Raw genomic sequence first — 26882 nt, 5'->3', positions numbered from 1 at the left:
TTCAGCACTTTTGGTCTGTATGTTTTTAACATTTCCATGCCCTCTGCTTCACTGAGCAGCGAGCATTCACTTAATTTGTGGGCACTGCCTATAATGCATGTAACGTGCATCGTTATTGTTTATTGATGAAATCAATCACAAATATGGAAATATGTACAAGTAGTGTTAACACGCTGAATACTTATCACGCCATCCGCTGATCCCCCAGGTGCCACTCTACACTCGAAAGCACATGTTGGATTAAAATGTGACAGAAGACCAAGAAAACAGATACAGAACAAAACCATTAAAGAATAACATCAAATTTAAGTTCTTGGGATCAAGCAATTTTTTTGTGTTTGGCCCTAAGAAATTAAAATGCGCTTTCTTTATAGTATGTTTTTTTCTATTGTTACATTTCCGTATGTTTCGTTTATCGTGTACTTTACTTGTCTGTTAACAATGCAAAAATCATTCACAATTACTAGTTTACGTCGACTCGTTGACCGTTCATACTGATGGTTTCATATATATATATATATATATAACATATATATATATATATATATATATATATATATATATATATATATGTATATATATCACGTCAATGTTAATTTGCAGATGACGTCAATATATTCTAACAGTAGGCTAACCTAACAATCAGTCAGATGAGGTGAAAGGTCACACGATATCGAACAAAAGTCATTCATTGTGTCCGGAATTGTCGAATTTGACAGGCATATATAGTACAAGACTCAACATTGTTTCACTGCTACAATCTACCAAGATTTACGCAGTGTCCTGTTTGGTTTTAGCGGTAACCTTTCAAACATAATGCAGACGCCACCGTCAACTTAGAATACTGAACGCATATTAGGGGCATTACTTTGCAAGACAGTACAGTTTAAAAGTCTGTGTGTTACAATGACAGAACACTTCTAAGTTCTCTTATCAGAAATGATTGTTTGGAGCATTCTTACTTTAAGATATTGGTCAAGACAAAATAAGACAGGAGTGTAGTCGTTCTAACGGACAGGTTTTCGTTTAATATTTCCACTTGTCTAATTCCCTGCGGATGCTTACATTTCCATTTTTCAACAAGAGGTCCACCGCAAGGAATGTGATAAAATACAAATTTGACTCAATCAGTCCGAGAATAAAACGTCCCAATGAAAAGATGCATATGCAAATGCAGAATAAAGTAAACGTTTATCGCTTACATTCTTAATTTTACGCAATGTACTGTGTATAAGAATGAGGTAAGTTTCACATCCCCATTCATGAAAAGTCTTTCAGTAGTCCCTGGATATGACACACAAACTGAAAGAAGTAGGCCTACCCATAGCTGAGCGAAAACAATTCCGCCTTACCTGCTTGGGGACTGTTGCAAGTTGGTGATTTAATTTCACTGCGTTGGTGTCCAGATACTGTTGTTTCAGTCTCGTTAACCGGACTTAAGAATCGGACTGATTGAAGGAGTGTGAATTGGGACCAAAATTTGTTTGTGTACTTTTACTGGTGGAATGCCAGCGTACGACGGGGAGGGCGGAGCAATCCTGTGGGCAAATGACCTTTACGCCTCCTCGTTCTAATGCACTGCTAAATGTGTAGGACGTCCAGTCATTGTAGCATTAATCGACCTAAAATCTGAGCACAAGTTTCAAAACGACAACGAGATAATACTCTTAATTAAAAAAATGAAAATAATATGGTCAGGCTTTTTGCAGAAGTTAATTGGAGTAATCTTGAATTGTGTTTGTGCCCAGGACTGGTGCGATTCAAAACACTTCGTGCGCATTAAAAGAATATTAATGTGACCCTCTCCCAAACTTTTGCATGAGAAATAGCGACCTTCCTGAAATTCATGCACCAAAAACTATAACCGTCCCCGTCTAAAAAGGTTAGTACATATATACAAGTGATAAGTATTACTTTCTTACATTTACTAACAGTTTCATATCATTAATTGAAACCTACAATTATATGGTGAGGTGAAACACCAATAATCTTAAACCAGACTATGATACTACAATATCTGTACGACGTTTCTGTAACACAGAAACAATGGAGTGTTTGTTGTTCAATGCAAGCACTGGTAATGCATGAGGTAAACTCCCAACAACCATAACTAATATCCTTAAAATTAATGCAGATTCAGAGAGATGTTACTCCTGCTGTTGCTTGTTGTGACAGCAGAGTCTGAACCTTGGTCTGATATACAGCGTTAGTATATCTGTCATTTTGAGGTTTTAGCAATTACTATTTCTCTGTAACTCCAACGGAAAGTGTGAGACGCTGATGTGAATTAAACAGAAAACATGGTTCACAATTTATAGAGGACACTTCCAGTCAACCTTTTATACCGCGAAGCCTAGCATGTGCACTTGGTATATAATGGCTTGTAGTAATCGCTATTCATATTCAAAATAGCGATAGCAGACAACAAACGAAACCGAAATGGTTCAACTCAAAACAAGCCCAGGATGTTATACAGACAAGGCATAACTAGCAAAGGGTTATAAACAAGTTAACGAGCTTCAGAAAGTTATTTGGTGAGTGACGAATTCAGGGGTGTAGTGCTGTATCGGCGCCATCATTGTATTGACTAAACGACACAGCTATCGTTCGTGTTGTCACTATTGTGATTGATAGCTTTACCATCATAACCTGCTCACTCGCTCCACTTCGATGACCTCCACAGAAAATTGCAGACTGCAAAGTCGTGTACGTGAAAAGGTCTTTAAGTAGTACCTCTGCAGAAAGTCATTTTATCGGGTAGAGTGGCGGAATATTTTGAAACTGTGTAAGCACTTTAGTGATAGTGTATAGAATGTTGTTGCCTGGTTATGACTTAACTCGGTTGGGATGTCAAAGGTTAAGGTATTGAATTATTGTGAAAGGTTAAGTAATTACCTGGGTTACCGTGGTCATGCTCAATTTGAATTCGAAGGAATGTTGAATGTCTCGTTAACAAGTGAAAATACCTTTATCTTATATGAAGCATATAGGGACGAACAAACATGCCAGGTCAAAATCGTAGGGTCGGGGTAGGCGGTAAGGAGCCTTTTAGAGACCTTTCAGACAGTGTTAGGGGATCTGTCGGGTGATAAATAGGACAACTTTCACACCCCTGCACTTGGGGGCAATCGCAAACTTTCAGCAGCGATGACCTTTGGTAGAACAGCGACGTGCCAAACATACTCACAGTTGTGTGTTTTGTCCCAATCACAAACAGTCGGCCCATTAAAGCGTCCCCACTGAGGAACCGCGGATAAATTTAAAGCGAAAAAAAAAAGTCATTGTAGTTTGAGTGGGGATGCTGCGGCTCCAATGCGATTGTCATAGTGAAAATGTGTGCGCGTGATACTCCTTTACCTATCAAAAAATTATGTTCAAAAGCGTTTTGCAGTGCCAACTTAGAACAACCTAGGTCAGTAATTGATTCCCTTGTGGGGAAGTGATTGAAGTCTTCTTAATCTGTGTCAGATTTTTGAAGTTTAAATTTCTCCTCAATGGGAGATGTTATTTTAAGTCATATAAAAATGAATCTGATCTAGCATTTGTTAATAACTGCATACGGTGCCTTTTTAAAAGCGCAGTCGTCTGTGGTCTATTCCGCCCTGCGTCTATGCGCCCCGTTGACGTGTGTACATATGCCAGAGAATAACCAAGTCAGGAAACCAAATGGCTATTTCGCATAGGGACTAAGCTGAGATATCATCTTCCGCGTTCGATTTTACTATGAAAATTAGCAAGTTCATCTATCGTGTGACCGTCGATCGTTCTCTATTATTCTCAAATTCATACTTAATACTTTATAGGGAATGATCGGTTACAAAATTGATGAACTTGCTTATTTTCACAGTAAAATCGAAGCCGGAAGATGACATGGCAGCTCAGTCCCTATACTACATAACCATTTTGTTTCCTGCGTTAATTTGTAGACACTGCCTGTAATACATGTATTGCGCATCGTTCTTGTTCACATGAATTCAGTCACCAATAGCAATGTGGAAATGTGTACAAGAAGTATTAACAAGCTGAATATACAAGCTGAATATATACTTATTTACTTAGTTCACATTGGCAACCCAACTAAAATTTGGGCCGACGCAAAGTAATTGTCCTTTTGGGATTAAATTTCGTCCGCGTCCGCACTTACCGGTACCAGAATTAGGTCCGACGTAACTTTACCTTCGTTTGTGACCTCTGACCTGTCAAAGTTGAAAATGGCATATTTGAGTAAGGGACTGGACACAAATTACAGGGGGGGTGGGCCGGTGTTTTTTGGGGGTGGGTCGCCATTTTCGCGCTAGCATTTTTGAAGGGTCATAAAATTTTGTGTATGCCTATGGGGGAGGGTCACCTTTTTTATGCATCAAAGCTGAAATTGCATGTGCACGTATTGAAGAATATAGAATACTGAAAAAAGAAAAAATACCTCCTGGCACTTTCATTTTCTGCCATTTCCATTTTCGGCGCGCCCTTCGGGCGCAAGTTTAAGGGTATAATAAACAATGTATTGATGATCCAAGCAGCCACATTGATTTAAGTTGTCATGATTTCTACTTATCCAGCTCCTCTATTGTGTATAACTGTCCCCTATTATGACTCTTTCAATAACAATTTGGGAGATCACTTATTTGATATCATTCTCCCATTGGCAATACATTAGGTATAGGTCGGTGTCAAATGTTCATGTCGCCGTATGTACATTTTTTATTTTTTGAGGACATTGACAGAATACAAACTATTCAGAATAGTGCAAAATGTCATCAATAACAACTGGATGCTTCAGGTCGAACAACTTTTGAATAACAATTTAGGATCAGATAACCTATGAGTTATTTGTAGTGTCCTCATAGCCTACAATGTATAGTGAATCAACATTTCGATGAAATTCCAAAATCAAATTTCTTGCACAACCATGGACTTGAAACCACTCTAGTCTAATCATTAACATTAATACTAATAATTAAGTGTACATAAATGCACAGATTTACTTAGTTTTGTATTGGAAAAAAAATATTCATAGTTTTGTCATAGACTGCTAGGCATAGTGAATCGACATTTCAGTGAAATTCCAAAATCAAATTTCTTGCACAACCATGGACTTGAAATCACTCTGGTCTAATCATTAACATTAATACTAATAATTAGGTGTACATAAATGCACAGATTTATTAAGTTTTGTATTGGAAAAAAAATATTCATAGTTTTGTCATAGACTGCTATGCATAGTGAATCGACATTTCAGTGAAATTCCAAAATCAAATTTCTTGCACAACCATGGACTTGAAACCACTCTGGTCTAATCATGAACATAAATACTAATAATTAGGTGTACATAAATGCACAGATTTACTTAGTTTTGTATTGGAAAAAAAATATTCACAGTTTTGTCATAGACTGCTATGCATAGTGAATCGACATTTCAGTGAAATTCCAAAATCAAATTTCTTGCACAAACATGGACTTGAAACCACCCTGGTCTAATCATGAACATTAATACTAATAATAAGGTGTACATAAATGAATAGATTTACTTAGTTTTATATTGGAAAAAAATATTCATAGTTTCATCATAGACTGCTATGCATAGTGAATCGACATTTCAGTGAAATTCCAAAATCAATTTTCTTGCACAACCATGGACTTAAAACCATTCTGGACTAATCATGAACATTAATACTAATAATTAGGTGTACATACATGCACAGATTTACTTAGGTTGTATTGGAAAAAAATATTCATAGTTTTGTCATAGACTGCTATGCATAGTGAATCGACATTTCAGTGAAATTCCAAAATCAAATTTCTTGCACAACCATAGACTTGAAACCACTCTAGTCTAATCATTAACATTAATACTAATAATTAGGTGTACATAAATGCACAGATTTACTTAGTTTTGTATTGGAAAAAAATTATTCATAGTTTTGTCATAGACTACAATGTATGATGGATGAACTTTTTATGCGAAATTCCAAAAACAAAGTTCTTGTACACAGATGCACATGTTACCACCGTCTTCTAATCAAGTACAATTATGTCAATTATTCAGGGTCCATATATGCAGAAAAAGTGCATATTATTAATTCTGAAAGAATTTTTTTACAGTTTTGTCATAGACTCCCATGTATAGTGAATCGATGAAATCTAAAAATTACATTGTTTGTACACGCATGCACTTTTTACCTGCCACTTCAAGCAAAGTACATTTACATGAATTATCACACACATATGATTTGAAATTTTTTGGACAAAGCGTTATATCAGCCACATTTTGCCTTCCTTTTGGGTGGGGGATTTCAAAAGTATAGCAAGTCAGAAGGGGGTGGGGGTCCTGAACACATTGCGGGTTTGTTGGGGGATTAAGTAACAGGGGAGGGTCATTTATTTTCATGCACGGATAAGGGGGAGGGTCACTAATTTTGTGCATGAACTTTTGCAGGGTCACTATTTTTGACGCAGACTGTGGTGGAGAAATAACCAGTGCGCGGCATTTTTGACATGCCTCTCTAGTCTATTACGTGCACTGTGGAATCGAATGACATGGTCTCGTTTGCGGAACAAAGGTTGGTGGGAAGTTCTGCGTACATGCGATGATATTAACCCTTGACTACCAAGGCCAATGTATTCCTATATACCAGGGCCCTTATGGAAATATTGATAAAATCTTAGGTGTGGTCATTGCATGAACACTGCTTAGAGTAAAAATTATGTAAGTACCAATAAACCATATATTTTCTGAATCAGCATGAAATTTCCCACTTTTTCATACATAAGTTTTGTATTTCCAGGTCACGTGACTGATCACATGACACATCATGTGACCAGAGTTGGCAAAGAATATGAATATTTGAAGCATCAGGACGTGTTTTGAATCCATAAAATGACGCAAATTTGAATACAGTTGCAATTTTCATGGCATTGTCTTTACATATATGTAATAATAACTACCCTTTACTTTATTTATAGATGTTATCATGTACCTATTTGAGATTTTTCTCACAAAAGGCAGAGTAAATGAACCACAAACATCAGCATCTGACATGATTTTTTATTTGAAAATCAACACATTTTATATTTGTAAACACCTGCTTTATGTCTTCCTTTCAGAAACATGCATCTAAAATGGTTATGATTTATCAAAAATAATTCACAATATTTAAAAATACATTTTAGGGAACAACATATCACATGACCAAACACATGACCAGTCATGTGACCAGTCATATTGATAATATGGCTGCTATAAAATTTCACTGGCTTATAGTAAAAAATTGTATTTCCTCTAGTTTCATTCACGAATATTGCTGTTAATAGAACATATTTACATATAAATCATTTGTTTTCAATAAATAAACATTTCATTTCATTAAAAAAAACAAACCATAAACATCTTCGCGATCGTCCGTACTTCTGAAAACTGTAAACAATCAGCGCGACGCTTCTGTAATCAGCCTGACCTTTCAGGGTCGAGGTCATGGGTCACGACATTTGCTTCCGGATTTTGGCCATACTCGGACGTACGGGGGCGCAATCACATTCAGGCCAGATCGAAATACATCAGTCTTAGTCGCGCTGCGTGCGGACGCCGAAATTACGGGATTTTTAGCGACAAAAACGAAGCAAATACGCCTATTTAACTGTGCCGGATATTTCCGGCACTCAAGGTATATAGTAATTCAATATGGCGCCGGATATATCCGGCGCCATAGGTAGTCAAGGGGTTAAAGTGTAAAGACTGGATTGAAAACTTTCGATAGGTGTAAACTTTAGTTTCAAACGTCGTTTGTTTTGTGCGAATAGGGTGACTAGTTCAACTTCGATCCATGGCGGAGGCCTGGTCAACTGGGACCAGGGCCGACGCAACGTGTCCACACAGGCGATTTGCGTCGGACCAAATTTTGCGTCGGCCCTGCGTCGGCCCTGAACCCCCCCCCCCCCTTCTCACCGGGACCAAACTGTGTCGGCCCAAGGCCGACGCAGCGTGTCCACATTGGTTTTTTACGTCGGCCCCGGCCCAGGTCCGGCCCTACACCGACGCAAAGTGGTCAATCTGAACGGGTCTGAAAATGACATACCATCCGCTGATCCCTTAGTGACGGACCATAAGATCTTGGAGGGGGTGGTCAAAAACAGAAAAAAAAAAATTCAGAGCAGAAAGCTAGGAAAAAAGTCTTCAAACTAGTTTGCAAATTAAAAAAAAAATAAATAAGAAGACTAATGCGTAAAAAAATCTGCAAAAGTCTTTAAAATCTGGAATTTTTTTAGATTTTACCGACAGGAAGCAACTTTCTGTATTTGTTAGTACATACTCCAGGCTCATTTTTAATTTTAATTAATACATTTAGAGTGACTGTATCCCTTAACTGGAAGTTGTGATTATCTTATCTTTTCAGGACTTTTGTATTCTGATCACTTTAAAATTATAAATTATAGAGCCTGTTTTCTACTTGTTTCCTGCGTACAAACCAAGCAGGTACACTAGGTAAAACATTGAAACTATGGTATGGTTGTCAAGACAGAAAGTTGTATTTGCCTTTTTATGATCAAGGTAAGCAGACGCAGGCCACATCAGGTTAATTTTTTCACAGCATTTTATTGCAATGATGAATGCAAGAATTGGTGAACAAGTAGAAACACGTCAATAATGATAAAACAACATATCAAATCATTATGTATTATTTTGCTTTTAAAAAGGCATTTTCAATTTTTTTTTCTCAAAAAAACAGCCTCAAAAAACAACAGCAACACATTTTTTAACATTCACAATACACTTCGTAGAATGCCATCTATCCAACAAATCCCAACACAAAATCACACAAAAGGGTTGAACTTTGAAAGTTTCTCGATAGCAAATACTGAATAAATCTGCATGAATAATCGTTTGTGTGTAGCAAATGCTGAATGACAATTATCTGAAGAATTTTTCCACCACAAAAAAGAGCATGATTTAAACAAATCTTAAGGGACTTATGTAGCAAATTTCAAAGAAATTGGACAAGCCCTTTCAGAGAATTCAGATTTTTTGACCATAAATGGCATATGGCATAAATTGCCCTAAAAAGACAAATATTGAAATTTCACCAAATCTATACACATCCAATCATTTGGACATGCTGCTACAGAGAAATAGATGTTTTGATCAAAAGGGAAACAATTGCTCTAAAAACACAAATATGTAAATTTCACTATATTTTGCAAACAGCTTCTCAGCTTGTCAAAATCAATTGTAAATCATGAGATATGCATGATGTTTGGTGGTGTGAGTGTAGGCATTTCACCATGCAGTAGAAAGGGAAGCCAGGAAGCCAAAATCGTCAATTTTCAAGACAATAGGAAGCTACTGAGGAGCAAGAAGACCATGTTTCAGAGGAAGATGTGTAATCTGAAAAAATGCTCCCCAAGTGCCACCAAATAACACCATTTTAATCTCTTTTTTTCAAAAGCTCCAACGGCAGAAGGGGGGCATACCCCTCCTGACTCCCCCCCCCCACAAAAATACTCCCCAAGTGCCACCAAATAACACCATTTTAATCTCTTTTTTTCAAAAGCTCCAACGGCAGGAGGGGGGACACCCCCTCCTGACCTCCCCCCGCAAAAATACTCCCCAAGTGCCACCAAATAACACCATTTTAATCTCTATTTTTCAAAAGCTCCAACAGCACGAAGGGGGCCACCCCCCTCCTGACCTCCCCCGTGACCACTTGCGCGGCCGCTTGTGGTGCTTCGCACCACATCTTTGCCCTCTTTATCAACAGACAGTGACGAACTAAAAAAAAATTATAAATCTGAAAATTTACTCTGAAAAAAACAATGCACAGCAAACCTCAATTGGAAAAAAAAACTTAGAAATTTACAATACTAAAAAAAAATTCACAATTTCATTGTGACCAACCCCCTCCCAAGGTCTAATGGTCCATCCCTTAGATGCGCCTCTACCATTGAAAGTACATGGGTGGATTGAAATGTGACACGAGATCATGAAACCAGATACAGAACAAAATCACTGACGAACAATATCAAACCAAAGTTCTGAGGATCCAGCAAGACTGTACTCCTTGTGTCTGGCCCTAAGAATCTTAGATTCGTTTTGACTCTGTGTATCTTTCTATTGTTACATTTCAATATGTTTGCCTTACCTAGCGACTAGTCCGAGTGTCAGATGAGGTGAAAGGTGATATTGAACAGAAGTCAGTCATTCATTGTGCCTGGAACTGTCTAATTTGACAGGCATAGTACTAGGCTCAACATATTTTTACTACTACAATCTGCCAAGATTTACGCAGTGTGGTGTTGATTTTAGCGGTAAATGTTCAAACATAATGCAGACACCACCTTCAACATATAATACTGAATGCTTACAGCCATTTTGTGTATACGAATTATTTTGGAAGACATTTTGCAAGTCTGTGTATCACAGTCGGACAGACCACATTCCAGTGCTATCAGAAACGATTGAGAGTATTCTAACTATAAGATGTTTACCAAAACAAAACAGGACAGAACAGTGTAGTCATTCCAACGGAGAGGGTTTTCACCAGCATTTGCCCTTGTCTAATTCTCTGTGGGTGCTTATATTTCTACTGCTTAACGAGAGGTCAACCGCAAGAATTTGATGAATAGATGAAAATAATACTACACTTGACTGAATAAGTCCGAGAATAAAAGTTCTAAACGAAGAAATTTAGGCAAAACAAGATCTCTTCTCACTGTATCACTGACAATTTTGAATTTACGTTATCTACTAAAGGCCAGAAATTGGGTAGGTTTCACTTCCTTATTTACGAAATAGTCTTTCAGTCGTCCATATATGATATACAAACGGTATGAAGTATTCGCAGCTAACATGAAAAAGTCCGCCTTACCTGCTTGGGGACGGCTGCAAGCTGGCAATTTAATTTCACCGTGATCGTGTCCAGATACTGACTTAACAGTCGGACTGATAGAAGAAGTATCGAGATCTGACCAAAATTACTCGGTGTTCTTTCACTGGCAGAATGCCAGCGTACGACGTGCAGGGGTGACAAATCGAATTGATAAATAAATGCTCCTCGTTCTAATGTAGTGCTAATATGGAGGACGTTAAGTCATTGTATCATTCAACGTCCTCAAAGCTGAGCAAAAGTTTTCAACAGACAGTAAGATAATACTTCTCAAAGGATGAAAACAATACGGTGAGGCTTCTTTCAAAAGTTGGGGTTATCTGTAATTGTAATTGGGCCAGGCCTGTTGTGATTCAAAACACGTGGTCCTTGGATAATGGTGACCTTTCCTCTAACTTGCATGGGAAATTATAGTGATGTCCAGCAAATTAATGCATGAAAAGTATATACCTCCACGTCTAAGAAAATAGTATATATATAAATATATATATAATTATATAATTATTTAATTATATATATAATATATACTATATACATTATATATATATATATATATATATATATTATATATATATATATATATATATATATATATATATATATAATATATATATATATATATATATATATATATATATATATATATATATATATATATATATATATATATATATATATATAATAACTCTAGTGACTTGCTGAACTGGTGTTTTGTTCCAAGTCGATCTCACCTCCAATCCCAAAGTAAAATTTTAGGCTGATTGGCAACGTTTCGATATGACTTGCATATCTTTATCAAGCCAGTGACTAAAATAGGCACGCATGCGCAAGATGAACAAGAGGGTGAAACCAAAATTAACTATAGGGATGGAGACATGAAAATATAAGAAACTAGCGTGTATTGAAGTCGGCTCGTAATCATTCAGTGCATTAGGATACATTGTGTCGGCCCTATGTATCCAGAGACTTTCCAGCTCTTTTAACGAATTCGCGTTAGGGACATGACATAAAAGTATAGCTGAGAGAGCATTATCTTTTAGAGTATGTCCTGGTAGTCGAAAATGTGGAACAACATATGGTGATCTGTCCGCTCTATTTGTTTGAATGTCGGAACGATGACCATTCAATCTTTTGTAGAAGGGTCGGGTTGTTTTACCGATGTATTGGGTATTGCATGTGCGACAAGTTAAAGAGTAGATGACATTGCTGGACTTGTAATCAAGGTCATGTTTAATTGAGAAAGTTTTGCCTGTAGTTGTAGATATGAAAAAATTCGTGTTTGTATTACAGGGCAACATGCATATCTGGGCTTATTGCAAGGTTTGCAACCCCATGTCACTTTGTCTAGTTGGTCGTGTTTGAGTCTATTCTGGTGTAAGATGTCGCCGATGGTAGCTGGTCTACGGTATGCAATGACAGCAGGCAGAGGCATGACCATTTTCATACGGGGTGATGAATTAAAATGACTTGGTTTTCGTGACTGATTTTCCTTAAATCTGGTTGGCGTGGGTCAAATGTAGTTGTCCAGGGTATGCGGTTTGATGGTTTATGTTGCTTGTATTGTAAAAGATCTGTGCGATTGAATGTTGATGTACGAGAAATCTGGTTATTGATTAAGCGACTCGAATAACCGCATTTCTTGAGATGTTCTGTGAATTCTGAAAGTCTTATTGCGCCACTCTGGTTTGCTGCATATCCTGTGTATACGTAGAGCACCGGAAAAGACGATTGATTTGAATATATGGTATTGGTGACAATTGGTAGGTGGTAGATAGCGGTGTGAGGCGGTTGGTTTGGTGTATAAGTCAGTTTCTAGCCTGCCGTTAAGAAGATAGATTCTTATATCCAAGAAAGGGACAGAAGAACTGCTGACTTCTGCTGTGAATTTAATTTTCTGATGGCGTGTATTGAGTCGGGCGATGAAAGTTTCTATGTCTGCTTCTGATGATGTTGACAGTGCCGACAGGTCGTCAATTAAACGATCTAGTGACTGCTGGGCAATTCGGTGTAGTGAAATAAAATTTATTCATCCACCAAGTCATGTAGATGTTTGCGTAAGAGACTGCAAATGGGGTGCCCATGGCTGTACCGGAAACTTGTCTGTAATATTTGTCGTTGAACTGAAAGTAGTTGTTTTCTAGTACGAAGCGGGCTAGTATCACGATATTATTAATTTCTGTGTCATTGTAATTCGTACAGCTACGGAGGGCCTCATCGATTGCAAGAATGCCTTCCTCTATGTCGATATTAGGATATAAAGATGTAACATCCAGAGCTATCAGGTGGGTGTAAGGAAGCGGTGCCTGTGTGTTGAGATTTGTGAGATTACGGAGACATTGGGTAGTGTCCTTAACTAACTCCTTGCAGAATAATTCGCAAACTGGAGCCAGTTTCCACTCTAGCCATAAAGATGCTGCGCGTGTAGGTGCTCCCACTTGGCTGCATATAGGGCGACCCGGGGGTAAATTACCAGGACTCTTGATCTTGTGAATTTTCCCCAATATGTAGAAATAGGCGCCTTTACGATTGGGCCAATGCAGAATAGCTTTCTTATCCCATTCTGGTAGATTCAGTCTTTCAATCAGACATGTAAGGTTGTCGTACACATGACTTGATTTATCGACAGGTGACTTTTCATAGACCTTTGCATCAGAAAGCTGTGAAATGCATTCTGCTTCGTAATCACTGGCATTCCAGATGACTGTAGCGCCTCCTTTATCGGCACGGCCAATGACGATAGAGTTGTCTTTCTTCAGTGATGACAGGGCCACAGTACTGTAAATCTCCCATAATTCATTGCGATTTGTATCCTCGGAGATACCTGAGTGAAGTCTACTATGTCTCCCATGTGTAGACAAATTCACAGACTATTTATCAAAATTTTGAAAACGTACTTTTATGCACACCATTCTTCTCAATTCTCATTTTAAATAATTTGGAAAATTATGCATAATTGAGAGAGGAGATAGCATTTTTGTGAAATTTGCCAGAGACTGTGTCCTCAGCCATACAGAATAATGTGATGGAAAGTAAGGAGACCATTGCACCTGTTTTATGAAACAAAAGGATATTGATTTTTTGCAATGGAAGTGACAAAAGAAATTTGCATGCTAAGTTTTCTCAGAGAATGACCCCTTCAGTCCGTCATAACTTGCTGCCTAAAAAGTATGGCATTTGTAGTACCTGCAGAATGTGACTTTTATGGTTGTTTACTGGTTATTTTCAAACTTTCGCTGAAATATCTAAACGTACTTTTACTAGATATTATTTAAAAATTATTCTGATGCTGCACACTAGTGCTTACATGCAGAACTGAAAAAGTTTTTAGAAAAGTAACCTTCAAGGATACAAATCAAAGAGTATTGTGGGTAATTTATTGTACTGTGAGGGGGTGGAGACATAAAAATATAAGAAACTAGTCGTGTATTGAAGTCGGCTCGTAATCATTCAGTCCATTAGGATACATTGTGTCGGCCCTATGTATTCAGAGACTTTACAGCCATATATATAAAGTGATAATAATTATTTTATTACAATTATCAACAGTTAAATATTATTGATAAAAACCTGTTATTGCATTTTGATGTGAACGCCAATAAGTTTAACAAGAATATGATATTGCAATGTCAACTTTTCTTTAACACAGAAAACAAGAGATTGCTTGTGGTGCAATGCAAGCAGTTGTAATGCACGAGGTATAGAACAATTATAACTAATTCTTAAAATAAAGGTATGTTCAAAAGGAAATCCCTCCTGCTGCTTGTACGGATAGCAGAGTCTGAATCAAGGTCTGATGTACAGACTTAGGATATCTGTCATTATTTAGTTGTGGCGATTGCTATTTATCTGTAAGTAGATCGGAAGGTGTGAGATGCAGATGACAGCGTCCGAATGTAAAGTATCTGACTGCTGTGTATTGAACGAGAAACATGGTTCGAATTTTTTAGGGACGCTTCCGACCAACCGTTTACGCTGTATATCTAGCATAAGATATGTACTGGCTGGTGGCAGTGATCCCTATTCATATTAAAGTAGCGAGAGGAGACTACAAACTAAACCGAAATGGATCTCTCAAAACAAGCGCAGGATGTTATACAGACAAGACATAACAAGCAAAGGGTTATACACAAGTTGACGACCTTCAGAAGGTCGGAAATGGATCTCCTCAAAACAAGCGCAGGATGTTATACAGACAAGGCATAAGAAGCAAAGGGTTATACACAAGTTAACGACCTTCAGAAGGTTATTTGATGAGTGACAAATTCAGGGGTGTAGTGCTGTATCAGCACCACTAAACGACACAGGTCATTCGAGGTTACACGATAAGCTATTGTCCGTGTTGTCACTACTGGTTTACAGGAGTATTGTGATTGATAGCTTTACCCTCATAACCTCTGCTCGCTCCGCATCGATGACCTCCACAGAAAATTGCAGACTGCGAAGTCGTTTACATGAAAAAGTCTGAAAGCTGTTCCTCTGCAGATAGACATTTTATCGGATAGAGAGGCGGAATATTTTGAAACTGTGTAAGCACTTTAGTGATAGTGTATAGAATGTTGTTGCCTGGTTATGACTTACGTCGGTTGGGATGTCAAAAGTTAAGGTATTGAATTATTGTGATAGGTTGAGTAATTATCTGGGTTACCGTGGTAATGCTCAGTATGAATTCGAAGGAATGTAGGAATGTTGAATGTCTCGTAAACAAGTATAAATACCTTTATCTTGTGTGAAGCATAAAGCGACGAACCAACATGCAAGGTCTAAATCGTAGGGTGGGGGTAGGCGGTAAGGAGCCTTTTAGGGACCTTTCAGACAGTGTTAGGGGTTCTGGCGGATGATAAATAGGACAACTTTCACACCCCTGCACTTGGGGGCAATCGCAAACTTTCAGCAGCGATGACATTTGGTAGAACAGCGACGTGTCAAGCATACTCACAGTTGTGTGTATTGTTCCAATCATAAACATTTGGCCCATTGAAGCGTCCCCACCGATGAACCGCCGATAATTTTAAAACGAAAAAGAAACGCATTGTAGTGTGAGTGGGGATGCTGCGGCTCCAATTCGATTTTCATAGTGAAAATTGTGTGTGCGTGAAAGTCATTTACCTATCAAAAATAATTATCAAAAGCGTTTTGCAGTGCCAACTTAGAACAACCCAAGTCAGTTAATTGATCGTCTTGTGGGGAAGTGATTGAATTTTTCTGGATCTGTGTGAATTTTTGAATTTTAAATTTCTCCCTTATTGGAGATGGTATTTTAAGTCAAATTAAAATCAATCTGATCTACCATTTGCTAATAGCTGCATACGGTGCCTTTATAAAAGCGGTAAGGCAAACCTATTGAAATGTAACAATAGAAAGATATACATAAAGAAAACGCATCTAAGTTTCTTAGGGCAAGACACAAACGGTATGAAGTATTCCTATCTGAAAATGAAAAAGTCCGCCTTACCAGCTTGGGGACGGCTGCAAGCTGGTAATTTAATTTCACGGTGATCGTGTCCAGATACCACCTGACTTAACAATCGGACTGATAGAAGAAGTATCGAGATGTGACCAAAATTACTCAGTGTTCTTTCACAGGCAGAATGCCAGCGTACGACGTGCAGGGTTGACAAATCGAATGGGTAAATAAATGCTCCTCGTTCTAATGTACTGCTAAATATGGAGGACATTCAGTCATTGTATCATTGAACGTCCTCAAATCTGAGCACAAGTTTTCAACAGACAGTAAGATAATACTTCTTAATATCAAACGATGAAAACAATACGATGAAACTTCTGTCAATAGTTGTGGTTATGTTAAATTGTATTTTGGGACAGGACTGTTGTGATTCAAAACACGTGCTTCTTGGAGAATGGTGACCTTTCCTCTAACTTGCATGGGAAATTATAGTGATCGCCCTCAAATTCATACATGAAAATATATAGCTCCCCATCTAAGAATATAGTACTTAATATAATTATAATATAATATATATATATATATATATATATATATATATATATATATATATATATAAAGTGATAATAATTACTTTCTTACAATTATCAATAGCTAATTATTATTAATTAAAAACTGTTATTGTATTGTGATGTGAAACGCCAATAAGTTTAAACAAGAATATAATATTGAAATATCAACATTTCTTTAACACAGGAAACAAGAGATTGCTTGTGGTGCAATGCAAGCAGTTGAGATGCCCGAGGTATTCTTCGAACAACCATAACTAATTCTTAAAATAAAGGTATGTTCAAAAAGAAATCCCTCCTGCTGCTTGTACGGAGAGAAGAGTCTGAATCTAGGTCAGATGTAGAGAGTTAGTATATCTGTCGTTTTAATCGATTGCTATTTATCTGTAAGTAGAACGGAAGGTGTGCGATGCAAATGACAGCAACCGAATACAAAGTATCTGACTGCTGTGTATTGAACGAGAAACATGGTTCGAATTTTTAGAGGACGCTTCCGACCAACCGTTTATGCTGTATATCTAGCATCAGGTATGTACTGGCTGGTGACAGTGATCCCTATTCATATTTAAAGTAGCGAGAGGAGACTACAAACTAAACGAAATGGATCTCCTCAAAACAAGTGCAGGATGTTATACAGACAAGACATAACAAGCAAAGGGTTATACACAAGTTAACGACCTTCAGAAGGTTATTTGGTGAATGACGAATTCAGGATATAGTGCTGTATCGGCGCCATCATCGTATTCATGGAAAGACAAAGGTCATGCAAAGTTACACGATAAGCTATTGTTGGTGTTGTCACTGTTGTGATTGATACCTTTACCATCATAACATCTGCTCGATTGGCATCGATGGCGTCCAAAGAAAATTGCAGACTGCGAAGTCGTTTACGTAAAAGGTCTTTAAGCTGTTCCTCTGCAGATAGACATTTTATCGGGTAGAGAATGTTGTTGCCTCGGTATGACTTAAGTCGGTCGGGATGTCAAAGGTTAAGGGATTGAATTATTGTGATAGGTTGAGTAATTATCTGGGTTATCGTGGTCATGCTCAGTTTGAATTCGAAGGAATGTTGAATGTCTCGTAAACATGTATAAATACCTTTATCTTGTGTGGAGCATATAGGGCAAACCAACATGCAAGGTCAAAATCGTAGGGTGGGGTAGACGGGGAACCTTTTAGGGACCTTTCAGACAGTGTTAGGGTTTTGATGGATGATAGGTAGGTCAACTTTCACACCCCTGCACTTGGGGGCAATCGCAAACTTTCAGCAGCGATGACATTTGGTAGAACAGCGACGTGCCAAACATACTCACAGTTGTGTGTATCGTTTCAATCATAACATTTGGCCCATTGAAGCGTCCCCACCGATGAACCGCCGATAATTTTAAAGCGAAAAGAAAGGCATTGTAGTTTGAGGGGGGATGCTGCGGCTCCAATTCGATTTTCATAGTGAAAATGTGTGTGCGTGAAAGTCATTTACCTATCAAAAAATTATTATCAAAAGCTTTTTGCAGTGCCAACTTAGAACAACCAAAGTCAGTAATTGATCGCCTTATGGGGAAGTGATTGAAATCTTCTGGATCTGTGTCAGATTTTTGAAGTTGAAATTTCTCCTCAATTGGAGATGGCATTTTTAAGTCAAATAAAAATAAATCTGATCTACCATTTGCTAATAACTGTATACGGTGCCTTGATAAAAGCGGAGTCATCTGTCATTTGGTTTCCCGACTTGGTTCTTCTCAGGCATATGTACACACATCTATGGGACTATAGACGCAGAGCGGAATAAACCACAGGTGACTGTGATGAAAGTACCGAATCTAGGTCACCTTAGCGAGTGCCACCTCTAATGGCTACTGTTATCAGCGCACTCACCTTATCGTCTTGAAGTAGCCGTTTCAGTCTCAGAGACGAAGTTTTAAATCCTAGTGGCAGGTATGAACGTCAAGCCGCATTTGTGAGTCTGCGTGCATTTAGTCTGTTCTCAACGACTCTTTTCAACGTAGCTCTTATCGTCTCTGTTATACAGACACGAAACGACATCATCAGTAGAGCTTTACGGCGCATGCGTTACAAAGTTCAAATGGTCAGCTTTTCAGTGAAGCGGTGATGGACGCAATCAACAGGCGTTGGGAGTGTTGAGCACATTGTCAATTAAATAGTACTAGCCCTCCTATACTATCTAGACATACACTGTGAGCAATTCCCCATGGAACTTGCATGAATGCTTACCTAGAACTTATACGCAGCTTTTACTTTCCCGTCAAAATTTTGCTTTCGTTCAAATTACCTTAAAATGGAATATTTACGCGTAAAACAAATTTGTTCAGAATTTGTTTGAGATCTGATGGCTTGCTACCCTTGATATTGCATGGTACTTACAACGAATACATTATGAGCGCCAAATTTCTTGCAGTGTTAATCCATTGACGTAAACCGAACTCAATCTTGCAAAATACCTTTTCTACTCCTATGGCTTTTTAATGTGACATTTAGATTAGAAAATGTACAGTTGCTCATTCATCTGACAAGAATACCTGTTACAAGAAAGATGATATCAACGTGAAATTTCATTCGCATACTTCAATTTCAATTATTTTGGTGATATTGGCAGTGAATATTTGTAAAAAATTCAATAAGTAATAAGTTGCAGGTAACATGAAAGCGTCGCATTTGATTTAGAACTAGTCTACACATAAAGCTATAAAAGCTTAAAGTGTCAGTTGAAATGAAAGCTCCATTTGTTCATCAAAGTATAGATCACATTGACATATATCCAAGATTATGTTCTTACACTAACAGAGTACGCCAGGAAAAGAAATAAGTACGCGCCTCGATATTGAAAGTTAAGTTTCTTAAGTCCTCAAGTTTCAACCAAACTTACCAAATCAAGAATAAAACTTAGAAGTCACGGTTCAGAGTTTCGTACCATAGAAACAAATTATAAAAATTCGGTAAATTTTCAATGGGATTTGAACTCACAATATACGGCATCAAGTTACCTAGAAGACATCACACAGTCAAACCACTCTGCTAAATTTCAACCCTAACGTTTACTGATGTTTGAAATTCAAGATGGCCACCATCCATGTTTTAACTCTAGGATGGAAAAAAACTTATGATTTTCGAAAAACTAACAGGCTGACAATTTTCTTCACTCCAAGACCTTTAAAATGAGTCCCCATAAGTGTCACATCAGATACTGGTAAAAAGTGCAAGAATTTTGGGATAAGAATACATGTCTCTGAGGCGCATTTTACTCAAATTTACGAGTTTCGGAAACTGGTATTCAGCCAGGATTATAACAATAGGGACAATGGCAAAAAGTAGATCAAGAGAGGGCAAGGTCATTTGGTTAACACTCCATTTTTCTTGCAAGTTAAGTTTTGGAGAGAAAAAATTCATTTCAATTTTTTGCGGGGATTTAAACGGCATTCAGTTCCTCCAAAACACAGTCCAAGACCTGACATTTTCGTTGTGAAATCTATGACTCATTCTTTCCATTGAATTTTATGACTTCATTTTTCTTCATTTAGGAATTGTGTGGTGATTCATTTGCCAGTTCAAGTTTTTCATCCGCACCGAACACTTCGTAGTTTTAATAATTATACTTCCCCATCGGACATTCGCAAAGCTAAGTTACTCCTTATGGAAATGGAGACTGCCCTATGGAGTTACATCACGAATACATTTGACCTCAACAGCATGTAGTTTCTGAACGCCCAAGTGCGTAGATGCGCGCCCTCTTTGGCCGACAAGCTACGGCTGCTATCGCCAACTCTTTACTTGACGGTAGATACGAATAGATATGAAGGGAAATGCAACGTGAACGATGCAACACAGGAGTACACGTGCGTTATTAGTTCCGTTACGATGTTTATGGCATTTAATGTCCATTTTGCTAATTCCTTTCATTGTAAATGATGGTAATTTTACAAGTGATTTATCAGATTGGCGTAACACATCATTGTTGCAAAGAATCGTTTTTTTTCAGGATAAGGGCAGTGTTTTCAATAATATCACGTTTTGCCTGCAAGAATTACATTAATTGTATTGGCATGAAGAGAAACCTGTTGCGAAATGTCATTTTAGTTCTCTGCTAAATAAGTTTTCAATTTGTCGTACGTAAAGCCATAGCCTGTCAGTAAAACCTGTGTACAGTAAGTCTTTTGTTAACTGCGAAAGTAACTCTTCTTATATGATAGATGTTGATGTTCACGATCGCATTCTGAGAAAAATGGCCTTTTTATATGAATTATTGCAGAGTACCCGACACCTTGAAATACTTTTATTTAATCTTTTTCTTGTATTGAAGCCCAACAATTACACCGATCTTCTGAATCTAACTATAAAATTAATAATGTTTTATTAAAACTAATGCTAACAGCCAACCATAGAATCACAGGAATATATGTGGATATATTCGTTTATCTACAAAGAATATGGTCGAAACTATTTTCAGATAACTGCGTGACATGGAAATCCTTTGTAGAAATGCTTGAGTCGCGTGAAAGTTTGTATTTGACCTCATTGTCATTTTCGTGAAAATGGAAAACATATTGATATAACAGGATAACAAGAAAGTCAAACATGTAGCTTATCTTCACCTTTGACCCCAAACATTCGTAAAAGATAGCTCAGACCAATCATGTCAAGAGGGCGCTACACAAGACAGCAAATAATATTAATGGGACACGTAACAGTATGATATATAAGAGCGGCGTCTCGTGTTGTAGGATTTTATTTTACTTTGATAATACAGTTGAAATATGGATGCATGAACTTCCATCATTGATTGTACAAAAAGTTCAGAACGCATCTTCTTTGCAAGATTTTATACTAACACAGTGTATTTGTTCATCAAGAATATTTGTCATCAATATGGTCGGAAATTGTTTCTTCACTGGACTTTGTTCTTGTGTTTCGTGTAGCTCTCCCGTTATTGATACACTGACGCAACGCCCTTAACGCCAGCGATTACAATTGATGCTGATGAGTTCCGATGACATCTTCAAATGTTCTGGGGAAGAAACAAAATAAAACAAAATAAGAATATTGAATTTCAATTATCAATTACAACACGTAAGGTAAAGATAAAAAAGATGAAATTGTTTACTGTTTATGACGTTGACAACGGTTCAATTATTTTTATTTTGTATCATTTTATTCTACTTTAAAAACTAATGTTGAAAGATCCACTATTTAGCTTGTCAACATGGCATCTATATGTTTGAAATGCAATGTTATTGTTAACATTTAAATTCTAGTGCGGACCAGAACTCAACTATCAACAATAACAATGCCGTCTACATATGTACAGACTGAGTTGACAAGCCGACTGCTGTGTATATCAACACGCTTTGAGAAGTTGAACAAGAAATTATGGTTGAAATTTAAAATAAAATTTGTGAAAAATTTATCAGCAGGTTATCATTACTGGCCCTTTGAGGAAATGTACACAACATGGATAAATGGTAGTATTTATTGCATATCTGAGACTTCTCATCGTTTGTGCTGGAAGGTAATGTAATTTACAGAAATGAAAAGCTGACTTACTACATGTATGGCACATCTGAATCTTTGACAGTGACATCTCTGGAGAGTTCGATTAATTTTAAGTAATGCCAAGAGATGACGTCACCACACTGGCCGTTCATTGGAGCACAGAGTTTCTATGAAAAGAATGTGAAAAATTGTCACAATGTTGAGATGGCTAGTCGAACATAAAATGTCTCGGATCACTTCAGCAAAAGCAATGCACATCAAGTTCAACGAAGTGACTGTCAGAGAATACACTTTGTAGACCTTACACACTTCTGCAGACACCCCACAGGTGACCAAAAACATAAAACTGATGTCATGGTTTCACAGAATGACGTGAAAGGCTGAACCGTCTACACAGTGATAATATGCAGAGCTGCCTTAAAGTAACGTGTAAACACTTGACAACACAGAAAATCAAACTTTGACACCGTGTAAACATGGGTAGCTGTTTGGAACCAAGTCTAGACTGTCTTTACAATCACACCAATGTTATTATTCACAAAGAGGGATGCCATGGGCTTTCAATACTTTCAACAGTGGTTTCAATCAATATCTTGATCTCAAAAATACTTGTGAAACAGTTCTAGGGGCAATACTTCCCCTAACAATCCAAACATCCAGCAAGGTGTGACAGTAGCTAAGTTCAGAAATTTAAAGATAAGCTTACACATGTAAATGTACAAGCCGTAGGACAGGTGTTCAGCGTTGCATAATCGTGAAATTTTGACACACAGTGCAAAGTGATAATTTACACTTTTAATATATAAAGCATTAATAATAACGTTTACCATTATAAAATACTTTGACAGACAGTACATTATACATCAATGTACATTTGCAAAACACCTGTTTGGGTTAAAACCATCGAAGATGTTGGAAAATTGTCATTATTCACTGATCTACATGTATTCCACTGTAAAGAATCTGGAGCTAGGGTTATTGTGTATAGCTGATTTTGGCTGTTTGGAAATAATTTGATGTGAACAATAAATTTCAGCCAACCAATGGCATGTATAGCTAAAAGGTTCTGAGACACTGTACACAGGAATGTAAGAAATGTTGGTTTACAGTGGTACAAATAAAATTATAAGTGGTTACAAGTAGTGTATGTGCACGTTAAGTTTTCGCAAAATGTCTTGATGTTTTACTAAAACTTGACATCCAGTAGTGTTTGCCAGCTGCTGGCTTTTTTCTACATCCCTGTATAATACATTAGCCAAGTATTTCAGCAGTTTATGGTGTTCACAGGATTTTCAAATCTTAAGTTTGCGGCAGCGACAGTAAGGAAAAAATATTATGCAAGTCTTTACATCAATATATCCTTCTTACCCAGTCCACTGCATGATATAGATCCTTCTGATGATAGTGAGACCAAACCAAATTACAGGGATGGGGGATGTTAAAAAGAGAGATGAAATGATGTACTTACTAATATCCTGCAGGACAGCCCTCACAGGAGTCTAAATTTGAATCGTGATATTCCCCTGCCGAACAACCTGACGAGCAAGACCCTGTAAACAAAACAGAAAATACAACAGAATATTTTGTGAATTGTAAACTTTCAAAGAAATAAATGACAGCACGAACAGTTCAAGGAATCAAATTTTAGTGTGATATTTATTGGCACTGGTATACATAAAACACTGTACTCAATTGCTTTGGTGATCTAAATTATCAGCTGAATTCAAACTATACAAACATTTGCATACTTTGAGAACATTTAATTTCATAGTTAATTTTTTTTTCAAGAAGAAAATTCAGAAAATTTGGATTAAACAGTGACAGAAAATTTTACAAATCAACAAAAATTAAAAAAAAAATACATGTATATACATGTAAAATTTTGTGATGTCTATTATCTGAACTTCAGTTGCTAAGAATGTAAATTGGAATAAATGTTACCAAGAAATCAATGGTGGAAGCTTTTGCTGTCTCTGATTACTGTATACATTTAAATAATTAAAGAGCCTCCTCACTAATATCTACATCATATAAATTATTTCTTGCAGGGAATAATATTATAATTTGGACTGTTCAAAGTTCTAAGGCTCTAACATTAGTGGTATATACTTCTTTTTTATTAATTGCAATATTCTTGTTGAACTCTAAAAATTAGCATTAGATTTATCTTGCTGAGCTTGTCGCTGCAGCCTCTATGTGAGAAATGTCTGGTTCAGTTTTTTTAAGATACACTGTACATGTACTGTACATGTAGTTTGTGCCTCAAAATTGAGATTTCAACTTTTGTTGCAGTCTTCCATAAGTAACTTTGACCAGTTTCCTTTCAAAATATAGAATGAATATCAGGTTCACATTTAGCAAAATATTGTACTAGAGAAACATATAACCTAAAATTAAGAGCCAATCGAAATTGAAAATGGCTGCTACCTTCCTGTGTAAAGTCTGTGGGGAAAATTATTGTTCACATAATTAAGCCGGTGATCACATGTGGAAGGCCAACAGATATTGTGAAAGTTAGAGAGAGTGAATATCTGTCCCTAAAAGGCACAATTCTGTGTTCAAGGTAGAACGTGCCTCGGGATCAACTATTCAGACTCATAAATTTAAATAATTCTTTTCTGATCTACCACTTGTGTGGATTCATTTTAAAGCTCTTGGTGTAAGAAAACTTTTCACCATCTTAGATTTTCAAGCGCCGACAATTTTGTTTTCATCATAGAGTTAACACAGGGATGGCGGCCACATTGAATTTCAAATATTGGTAAATCTTGGGTAATTTGTTTCTCCAGTATCAAACTTGCACGGTGATCCTCAATATTTATTCTTAATTTTGGAATAGAAAGGTTGAAATATTCCTTGAGGAGAGTTTGAGCAAAAGTTTAACTCTTTCACTTTTGAGGTGCATACAGAAATTCAGTTCTGACAAGAATCCATTTGCCAACAATAACATTGCACATTATACCTTCATACAATGCATAGTGTTAGCAAGGCTAAACTTTGTATCTCAACATTTGCTGACAAGGAGCAAAACGTTTTCTTTTGTCAATGAAAAAAGACATCAAAATTTACAAGTTATTGTTGTCGTAGATCAGATTAATCCAGTGTACTTGAATTGAAAGTACACACGCATGCACTGAGAACAGTATTTGTACATGTGATGTATAATTGAACTGTAGTGCACAACACATCCATACATGTAAAGGCAGAAAGGGACAAGTTTCCCTTGATTTGATTACAAATGACAGCAACTTCAACTTTACAATTCCTTTTCCCGTGCAGTAATATGAACATGAACTATGTAAATACAGTACTGTGAAAACACACTGCTCAAAGTAAATACACAGTATTGCTTGGTTATCTAACATCTTCAGATGATCAGATTTACATGCAAATACACTCTCTTGATCTGTAAAATCATTGCTGTGACAGATTTCAAACAATATTTGGTGACTACATTTAGTAATTATATTTATAATATATTATTATCATTATTTTATTATATTACAATACCGGTATATGGTGACTGTGATTTGCACCGTCGGCAAAATGCTCTCATGATAAAATTCAAGATATTTCATCAAGGGCTAATAACTTCTTAGTCTAGAATCTCTCTGGCTTATTTGAAGTGAATACACCACTAAAAACTTCTATAATTACAAGCTCTTGACACCAGTTCCTTCTCATTCCTACCCTCTGGATTTTCTACAATATCTCTATGAACTTTGTGAACTTATACAATTCACTGGTACACTGTTCAATGCGTTAACCCTTGAAAATGAAAATGTATAACTTTTACGTTACCATAATTGTGCCACAGGATACAAAGATTATTCACATGGCAAATTTACATTTTCATAATGTCTGTTATTATCATGTCTTATCATGCTATTAATATTTGTTTGTTTGTTGCATTACTCAAATGCTAAAAAACATACAAAATGTCTCTAATTTCCTGGTAAAATAAACCAAATGTCCTGTCATTTAATTCTGGTTTTCAAATGCACTGAACTATTAATTATTACAGCCATCAACTAAACTTTGATACATGTATCATCCACCATCTTGATCAACCATACACCCTGGAGCGAGATCAGTCTATGATTGCTGTCCTGCTAAGACCATTTTAAGTACAAACAAAAAATACTACCAGTACTCGAACAACATGCACTGGTGTTTATGGACCCTTTTTATGACAGGTCACGACACAGATTCAACAGAAGCTGGTCCAGCTGTACTTTACACTGAATAACATCCGTGTACATGCCATAGTATGCCTTGACTTAAGTATGCAATGGGCAAGTACAGTACTGTTGCCATGGTGACTGACAACAACACCTGCATGACTGCTGGTATCAGAGCTGATTTGCAGCCGAGTGTCTCTGGTCAAGGCAGTATGTTATGTCAGACAACATGTTAAAACCAGCATCAACAATGACAGATATCACAGCAACATGTGAGTGGGCCAAAGCACATGGTAAATAAACAAAATACACTCCACCCGTTAAAATACGATTTTCTATTCAGTGG

General features: G+C 37.0%; 1 protein-coding gene across 7 annotated transcripts in view; it reads right to left on the bottom strand.

Moving 5' to 3' along the window:
- Positions 1 to 26882, bottom strand: part of LOC139129418 (uncharacterized) — a 304872-nt gene that overhangs the window by 51894 nt on the left and 226096 nt on the right. The window contains exons 2-4 of one of the 7 annotated variants that reach the window (XR_011551564.1): positions 23724 to 23905; positions 22407 to 22522; positions 21576 to 21870 (exon numbers count right to left, since the gene is read on the bottom strand). The exons of 2 other annotated variants lie outside the window; for them this stretch is intronic. The gene's annotated coding sequence lies outside the window, so the exon portion shown is untranslated. Of the gene's footprint in view, positions 1 to 10859; positions 11002 to 18721; positions 18849 to 21575; positions 21871 to 22406; positions 22523 to 23723; positions 23906 to 26882 lie in introns of those variants that run through there. 4 more of the 7 variants (XR_011551563.1, XR_011551565.1, XM_070695052.1 and 1 more) reach the window with 4 other exon arrangements.

Source organism: Ptychodera flava, chromosome 3 (genome assembly GCF_041260155.1).
Source record: "Ptychodera flava strain L36383 chromosome 3, AS_Pfla_20210202, whole genome shotgun sequence".
Lineage (NCBI taxonomy): Eukaryota > Metazoa > Hemichordata > Enteropneusta > Ptychoderidae > Ptychodera > Ptychodera flava.
Note: the sequence above shows the minus strand (reverse complement) of the source record. Positions and strands in the feature narration are given on the sequence as shown.